Source organism: Cetorhinus maximus, chromosome 11 (genome assembly GCF_964194155.1).
Source record: "Cetorhinus maximus chromosome 11, sCetMax3.hap1.1, whole genome shotgun sequence".
Classification (NCBI taxonomy): Eukaryota; Metazoa; Chordata; class Chondrichthyes; order Lamniformes; family Cetorhinidae; genus Cetorhinus; species Cetorhinus maximus.
The window spans coordinates 61339766-61348965 of NC_135889.1; positions in this window are offsets into that span (position 1 = coordinate 61339766).

The window sequence follows — 9200 nt, forward strand, 5'->3', positions numbered from 1 at the left end:
AAGCGCGCGGCGAGCCCGCGCTGCAATGAATGGCCCGGGCGGCCGGCCGGCAGCACCGCATTGGAGAGCAGGCATCTCACAGGGTGCAAACCTTCCTCAGAAGCCAAGGGCTTTTTTATTCATTTAAGTACATCCCTCGATTACAGCATTGATATAATGCACTCGTAAGGGTAGAGGCCGGGATGAATATTCATAACATAAGGATGGTGGAAATCATTTTTAAAAACTTCCCACATCTGGATTCAATTCAAAGACCCAACCCACCATCCAAATACTCAACTTCATTCGGCTGCAATTTTTTTTTTCAATTTACACCAACCGACTCTTGCCCTCTGCCCACTATTAATAAACATCCGCTTTCTACTACATAGTGACTGAAGCTAACATTTATGCAGCACATTAGTAAAACGTCATTTTTTTTTTAGCGCTTTAGTAGCGTCCCAAGGAGTGTTATCAGGCAAAACTTCACAGTAAGCCACAAAAAAGGACATTTGGGCAAGTGACAGAAAGCTTGGTCAAAAAGGATAGGTTTTAAGCATTGACAAGAAGTAGAGAGGCGAAGAAGTTTAGGAAAGGAATTCCAGAGTTTAGAGCACAGGCATGATACATCTGAAAGCATAGCTGCCAGTAACAAAGCAAAGGAAATCGGGGATCAAAAACTGGATAGGGTTGCCAACTCTGACTAGACGTATTCCGGGAGACGTTGGTGGAAGTGATGTCACGGAAAGTCAGTGGCATGGTCTGGGAACGCAATTTTTGCCATTTTAGCAAAGGAGGCTCCAACCCAAATCTCTTTTTACTAAAATAAAACCTACTGCTTTGAAATTCCAGCATTGGTTTTAGACTTGAAGTCGAAGTTGGATCACTAGTCAGCTGGAAGCTTAAACTCACCTTGTGTACAGGTGCTTTCAATCTCCACGGTCACCACCTACAGTACCTGAAATCTCCCTGCCTAAAGAAGTTAACACAAGTGTACATCATTCTGATGATAACCCCCACCCCTGGTTTTGCGCTGTCCTTGGTAAAAGAGGATCCTAGCTGTAAACTCCCAACTCCAGCTCCAGCTGCCCTGGATCATTTAAAAATCCCAGCTGGAGCTGCTGTAACCAGAGCTGCGGCATTACAATGGGCGGGTAAGATGGGCAGAGCAGTGACAAATGGAATTTAATCCTGAGAAGTGTGAGGTGATGCATTTTGGGAGGACTAACACGGCAAGGGAATATACAATGAATGGTAGGACCCTAGGAAATACAGAGGATCAGAGGGACCTTGGTGTACATGTCCATAGATCCCTGAAGGCAGCAGCACAGGTAGATAAGGTGGCTAAGAAGGCATATGGGATACTTGCCTTTATTAGGTGAGGCATAGAATATAAGAGCAGGGAGGTTATGTTGGAGCTTTATAAAACGCTAGTTGGGCCACAGCTGGAGTGGTGTGCACAGTTCTGGTCGCCACATGATAGGAAGAATGTGCACTGGAGAGGATGCAGAGGAGATTCACCAGGATGTTGCCTGGGCTGGAACATTTCAGCTACAAAGAGACTGGATAAGCTGGGGTTGTTTTCTTTAGACCAGAAAAGGCTGACGGGGGACTTGATAGAGGTATACAAAATTATGAGGGGCATAGATAGGGTAGATAGGAAGAAACTTTTCCCCTTAGTGGAGGTGTCAATGACCAGGAGGCATAGATTTAAGGTAAAGAGCAGGAGGTTAAGAGGGGATTTGAGGAAAAATGTTTTCACCCAGATGGTGGTTGGAATCTGACACACACTGCCTGAGGGGATGGTAGAGGCGGGAACCCTCACAACATTTAAGAAGTATTTAGATGAGCACTTGAAACACCATAGCATACAGGGCTACGGGCAAAGTGCTGGAAAATGGGATTAGAATAGATAGGTGCTTGATGGCCAGCACAGACACGATGGGCCGAAGGGCCTGTTTCTGTGCCATATTACCCTATAACTCTAATGCTCCACTTTTCACTCAGAAGCAAAGCGCCTGTGCCCAGTCAGCGGTGAGCTGGAGTGTTTGAACATTCCATTGGGCTGAGATTGTTAACACCGTAAGTACTGAGGGCACAGCTGCAGGCCCCGCACATGTGCACCTGCACTGTCAGCTACCTGAAGTAAAGATGGTGCATACCAAACAAACACAGATGAGAGAAAAAAACTCTGCTTTGGCAAAGTCCGGTCTGCGTGCCTGCTCCCTTTGCTACTGTTGTTGCGGTTTAAAATCCCCCAAAATGTTTTCTCTGGCCACCGGGAGATTAATGCCGGTTCCAGGAGAATTCGCAACTCTAGGCCAGGATTGGATGAGCACAAAGACCTTGGAGGATTGTAGTGTTGGAGAAGGGATAATGTAGTGTTGGAGGGCTACAACACAATTTTCACCTGGTAAAAACCCATAAGTCACAAACACAAATGATAAAAAAAAACAAAGTTAACCAAGCAATAATGTTTTAATGACCAGATCCAAAACATCCCAGTCCTACTCAGGCCCCCTTCCTCAACTGTTTTTCCAGTACATCAATGACTACATTGGTGTCACTTCCTACTCTTGCCCAGAACTGGAAAAATATCAATTTTGCTTCCAAATTCCACCCTTCTCTTAACTTCACATGGTCCATCTCCAACACTTTCCTTCCCTCCCTCAACTTCTCTGTCTCCATTTCTGTCTACTAATATTCATTACATCCCCACTGACTCCCACAGCTACTTTGACTACACTTCCTCACACCCTGCATCCTGCAAGGATGCCATTCCGTTCTCCCAGTTTCTCGATCTCTGTCACATCTGCTCTGATGATGCTACCTTCCACAACAGCACTTATGATGTGTCTTCCTTTTATCCACACTGTGGTTGACAGGGCTTTCAACTGTGTCTGACCAATTTCCCATACTACTGCTCTCAACCTTTCCCCTCCCTCCAAGAAATGCAATAGGGTTCTCCTTGTCCTCACTTTCCACCCCACCAGCTTCCACATTCAAAGGATCATCCTCCACCATTTCCACCACCTCCAGTGCAATACCACCACCAAACACATCTTCGGCCCTCCCGTCAGTATTCCAAGAGGACCGTTCCCTCCATGACACCCTGGTCTACTCCTCTACCACTCCCAACACCTCACCCCTTTGCCATGCAATTCAGGAAGTGCAACACCTGCCTTTTTACCTCCCCTCTCCTTACTGTCCAAGGCCCCAATTACTTCTCCCAGGAGAAGCAGTGATTTATTTCTTTCAATTTAGTATTCGCTGCTCACAATGCAGTCTCCTCTTCATTGGGGAGGCCAAATGCAGACTGAGTGACCACTTCGCTGAATATCGCCACTCGGTCCACAAGCATGCCACCAAACTTCCAGTTTCTTGCCATTTTAAATTACCATCTTCCTCCCATGTTCATATTTCTGTCTTTGGCCTGCTGCAATGTTCCAGTGAAGCTCAGCACAAGCTTGATGAACAGCACCTCATCTTCCGATTAGGCACTTTACAACCTTCTGGACTCAACATTGAGTCCATCAACTTCAGACCATGAACTCTGTCCTCCGTTTTGATTTTTTTTTTAACCAAGTGCCAGTCTGTATATTGTTTTCATTTTTTTGCGTTCAGACAGAACTGTTCACTATTCCACCATTAACGCTTACTCTGGACTAATGCTTTGTTTCTTTACTACAGCCATTACCACTCCTTTTGCCTTTTGTTCCATGACCTCTTTGTTATTTAATCACTCCTGCCCTCTACCCTTTCCCAGATCTTCCCTTTTGTTTGACCACTCCTTCCCCCATTTCAACAATATAAAACCCATCACGTTTCTACCTCCCTTCAGTTCCAAAGAATCATATCCAACTCGAAACATTAACTCTGTTTCTCTCTCCACAGATGCTGCCAGGCATGCTGAGTTCTTCCAGCACTTGCTGTTTTTATTCCAAAATATTAAGTAAGATTTTTATTTAGATACTTGTGACTGGGTTTTCATTTGTAGCATTTTCTGGGTTTTTTTCAGATCTCAAATATCAATTATTTTTGTTATTACCTCTACTAGCTGTTAATGACATCTAGAAAAATTAAAAGTTAAATATTAATTTTAAAACTAACTAGTTATTTGCGCTATAACCTAATAATATTGTAACACAATATAGTAAATGTAACAGAATTAGAATTTTCAACAAGCCTAATACAGCAATGTTCACCATAATAAACCAATGTGCAACAAGAAAAGAATATCTCCGGGGGCAACAGTAACAAACAATGTAATCAAACAACTGTGTATGATCTTGTCAGTTCTTGATAGACACACGCACACAAAATTAATTTAGGTTATAGCTTGTTTTGGAGAAGTACACATTTAATCATTGTATTTGGCTTGATACTTAAGGCTTAGCAGTGACTATGGGGGATAATGGCATAGTGATAATATAAGACGTAGGAACAGAAGTAGGCCATTTGGCCCATCGGGTCTGCTCTGCCATTCAATGAGATCATGGCTGATCTGATAATTCTCAACTCTACTTTCCTGCCTTTTCCCCATAACCATTGATTCCCTTACTGATTAAAAATCTGTCTATCTCAGCCTCAAATATACTTAACCACCCAATCTCTACAGCCCTCTGCAGTAAAGAATCCCACAGATTGACTACCTCTGAGAAGAAATTCCTCCTCATCTCTGTTTTAAATGGATATCCCCTTACTCTGAGATTATGCCCTCTGGTCCTAGACTCTCCCACAAGGGGAAACAACCTCTCAGCATCTACCCCGTCAACCCCCTAAAGAATCTTATATGTTTCAATAAAAGTCGCCTTTCATTCTTCTAAATTCCAATGAGTACAGGCCCAACCTACTCAACCTCGCCTCATAAGAAAATCTCTCCATACCCGGGATCAACCTAGTGAACCTTCTCTGGACTGGCTCCAATGCCAGTATATCTTTCCTTAGATAAGGGGACCAAAATTGTTCACAGTATTCTAGGTGTGGTCTAACTAGTGCCTTGTATAGTTTGAGTAAGACTTCCCTATTTTTATACTCCATTCCCTTTGAAATAAAGGCCAGCATTCCATTTGCCTTCCGTATTACCTGTTGAATTTGTATGTTAGCTTTTTGGGCTTCATGCACAAGGACTCCAAAATCCCTCTGTGCTGCAGCCTTCCGCAGTATCTCTCCATTTAAATAATATTCAGCTCTTCTATTCTTCCTACCAAAGTGCATAACCTCACATTTTCCCACATTATATTCCATCTGCCAAGTTTTTACCAACTCACTTAACCTGTCTATATCCCTCTGTAGACTCCTTGTGTCATCCTCACCACTTGTCTTCCCACCAATTTTTGTGTCATCCGCAAACTTGGCGATAATATATTCGTTTTCCTCATCTAATTCATCAATATATATTGTAAATAATTGAGGCCCCAGCACTGATCCCTGCGGCACTCCACTAGTTACAGGTTTCCATCCCGAAAATGCCCCCCTTATTCCAATTCTCTGTCTTCTATTAGTTAGCTAGTCCTCTATCCATGCTAATATACCACTCCCAACACCATGGGCTCTCATCTTATTAAGTAGCCTTATGTGCGGTACCTTATCAAACGCCTTTTGGAAATCTAAATATATTACATTTATCTTTATCAATCCTGCTTGTTACCTCCTCAAAGAATTCTAATAAATTTGTTAGACATGATTTCCCCTTCATGAAGCCATGCTGACTCTGCTTGATTAGATTACATATTTCTAAATGCTCTGCTATTACATCCTTTATAATAGACTCCAACATTTTCCCAATGACAGATGTTAAGTTAACTGGCCTATAGTTACCTGTTTTTTTTGTCTCCCTCCCTTTTTGAATAAGGGTGTTAACATTGGCCATTCTCAATCATCTGGGACTTTTCCAGAATCTAAGGATTCTTGGAAGATTACTACCAATGCACACACTCTTTCTGTAGCTACTTCCTTTAATATCCTAAGATGCAGCCCATCAGGTTCAGGGGACTTATCGGCCTTTAGTCTCATTAGTTTCCCTAGTACTTTTTCTCTAGTGATAGTTATTGTATTTATTTCCTTCCCCCACTTTTTCCCCTTGATTATTTGGTATTTTTGGAATGCTATTAGTATCTTCTACTGAATATTACCTAACAGAGACCTGGGCTAATGTTCTGGGGACAGCAGCTGCTGAAATTTAAATTCAATTAAATGACAACTCTTGAATAAAAAAAAAAGCTAATCACCATCCAATAATGGTGACCACAAAACTATTAGATTGCCATAAAAACCTAACTGGTTCACTGATGTCCTTCAGGGAAGGAGATCTACCATTCTCAGCCGGACTGGCTTACATATGACTCCAGACCCATGGTAATGTGATTGACTCTTAACTACCCTCTGAAGTGAGACTCAGTTGTAGCAAACCGCTAGGGAAAAGTCAAAAAGGAATAAAAGCAGACATCGACCTAGACACCAGAGACAACCAAGTCACACACTACCTAGTCGATCCTGCAAAGTCCTCTTTACTAACATCTGGGGGCTTGTACTAAAATTTGGAGAGCTGTACCTAAGACTATTAAAGCAACAACCTGACATATACATTCTCACCAAATCACGCTTTACAGCAAATGTCCCACACTCCTCCATCACCATACCTAGAAATGTCGTTTCCCGCCAGGACAGACCACCAAAGGTGGCAGCACAGTGGTATACAGTTGGGAGGGAGTTGCCCTGGGAGTGCTCTACATGGAATCTGGGTCCAATGAAGTCTCATGGAATCAAGTCAAACATAGACAATTTCCTACCATGCAGATTAAAGCCTACAGCCTACCCTCAACTGATGAATCAATCCTCCTCAATGTTGAACATCACTTGGAATAAACATGGAGGACGACAAGGGCACAGAATGTATTTTGGGTGGGGGATTTCAATGTCCATCACCAAAAGAGACCCGGCAGCATGATTACTGACTGAGCCCTGAAAGACATATCTGCTAGACTGGCCCTGCAGCAGGTGGTGAGGAAATCAACAAGAGGGAAAAAACTACTTTACCTTGCCCTCACAAATCTACCTGTCGCAGATGCATCTGTCCATGACAGCATTGATAGGAGTGACCACTGCACAGTACTTGTGAAGACGAAGTGACACTGAGGATACCATCCGTCATGTTGTGTGGCACTACCACTGTGATAAATAGGATAGATTCAGAAGATTTAGCAGCTGAAAACTGGGTATCCATGAGCTGCTGTGGGTCTCCAAAAGCAGAATTGTATTCAACCACAAACTATAGCCTGATAGCCCAGCATATCCCACACTCTACCATTATCGTCAAGCCTTGGGGTCAACCATGGTTCAATGGGGAGGTGCAACATCAGGCATACCTAAAAATGAGGTGCCAACCTGCAGAAGAGACAACACAGGACTATGGGCATGCTAAACACCAGAAGCAGTATGCAGTAGACAGAATTAAGTGATCCCAAAACCAATGGATCTGGATAAAGCTCTGCAGTCCTGTCACATCCTGTCATGAATGGTGGTGGATAATTAAATGGAGGAGAAGGTTTCACAAATATTCCCACCCCTAATGATGGGAGAGCCCAGCACATCAGCAAAAAAGTCATTTGCAACCATTTGCAGCCAGAAGTGCAGAGTGGATGGTTCATCTCAGCCTCCTCCTGAGGTCCCCAGAATCACAGATGCCAGTCTTCAGCCAATTTGATTCACTCTACGTGATGTCAAGAAATAGCAGAAAGCACTAGATACTCCGAAGGCTGTGGGCCCTTACAACATCCAGGCAGTATTACTGAAGACTTGTACTCCAGAACTATTCGAGCTTCTAGGTAGGCTGTTACTTTCAGCTACAACACTGGCATCTACTCAGCAATGTGGAAAATTGCTGAGTAGATGCCAGTGTTGTAGCTGAAAGTAACCAGTCAACTACCACACCTAGTCTACTCTCAATCATGAGCAAAGTGATGGAAGGGGTTACCGACAGTGCTATCAAGCAACACTTGCTTAGCAATAACCTGCTCACTGATGCTCAGTTCAAGTTCTGTCATGGCTTGACTCCTGACCTCATTACAGCCTTGATCCAAACAAAGGCAAAAGAGCTGAACTCAAGAAGCGAGTGGAGAGCGATTACCCTTGACATCAAGGCAGCATTTGACCAGGTGTGGTATCTAGGAGTCCGAGTAAAATTCAAGTCAATGGGAATCAGGGAAAACTCTCCACTGGTCGGAGTATTACCCAGCACAAAGGAAGACGGTTGTGGCTGTTTGAGATCAGTCATCTCAGTTCCAGGACAGCACTGCAGGAGTTCCTCAGGGTAGTGTCCTAGGCCCAACCATCTTCAGTTGCTTCATCAATGTCCTTCCCTCCAACCTAAGGACAGTTTTGGGATATTCACTAATGATTGCACAATGACTCCTCAGGTAGTGAAGCAGTCCATATCCATATGCAGCAAGACCTGGACAATATCCAGGCTTGGGCTGACAAGTGGCAAGTAACATTCACACCACATAAGTGCCAAGCAATGACCACCTCCAACAAGAGGGAATCCCACCATCGCCCTTTGTCATTCAATGGCATTACCATCGCTGAATACCCCACAAATAGCCTGGGGGTTACCATTGCCTAGAAACTAAACTGGACTGCCTGCAGGAGCAGGTTAGAGGCTAGGAATTCTGTGGCGAGTAACTCACCTCAGACATGCCCTTTAAGGTCTATCTTCAGTTTATTGACTTGCATTTGACTTGACTTAAATGGAAATGTCAACCCTCAACAAACACAACATCCTCTCCCCTCTCAACAATGCGCAACCTCCTCCCTCAGCCTGACAGTGTTCAACCCCCCAATCCCAATAATCTCACCTTCCTCCCTCCCTCACCCCCGACAGTGTTCACCCCTTCTCACTCCCCCAAAAATGATCATCTCCCTCCCTCATCCCCAACAGCATGTGTTCACTCACTCTCAACCCCCCAACAACACTAATCCCCCTCCTTTACCACCGACAGCATGTGCTCACCCCCTCTAACCCCCAATAATGCTCACCCACCTTGCGCTCACATCAAACAATGCTCACCATTTCCCTCCCCTCCTTCTCCCAGCTGACCTTCCCATCCATTCGTCCTGAACAATGCTTATTCATCCCTCCCTCTCACACTCGACATTGGCTGGATAGGAGCCAAGGATTCTGGAAGGTGAGTCAGGAGAGGGGGTGCTGGAGTGGGGAGAAA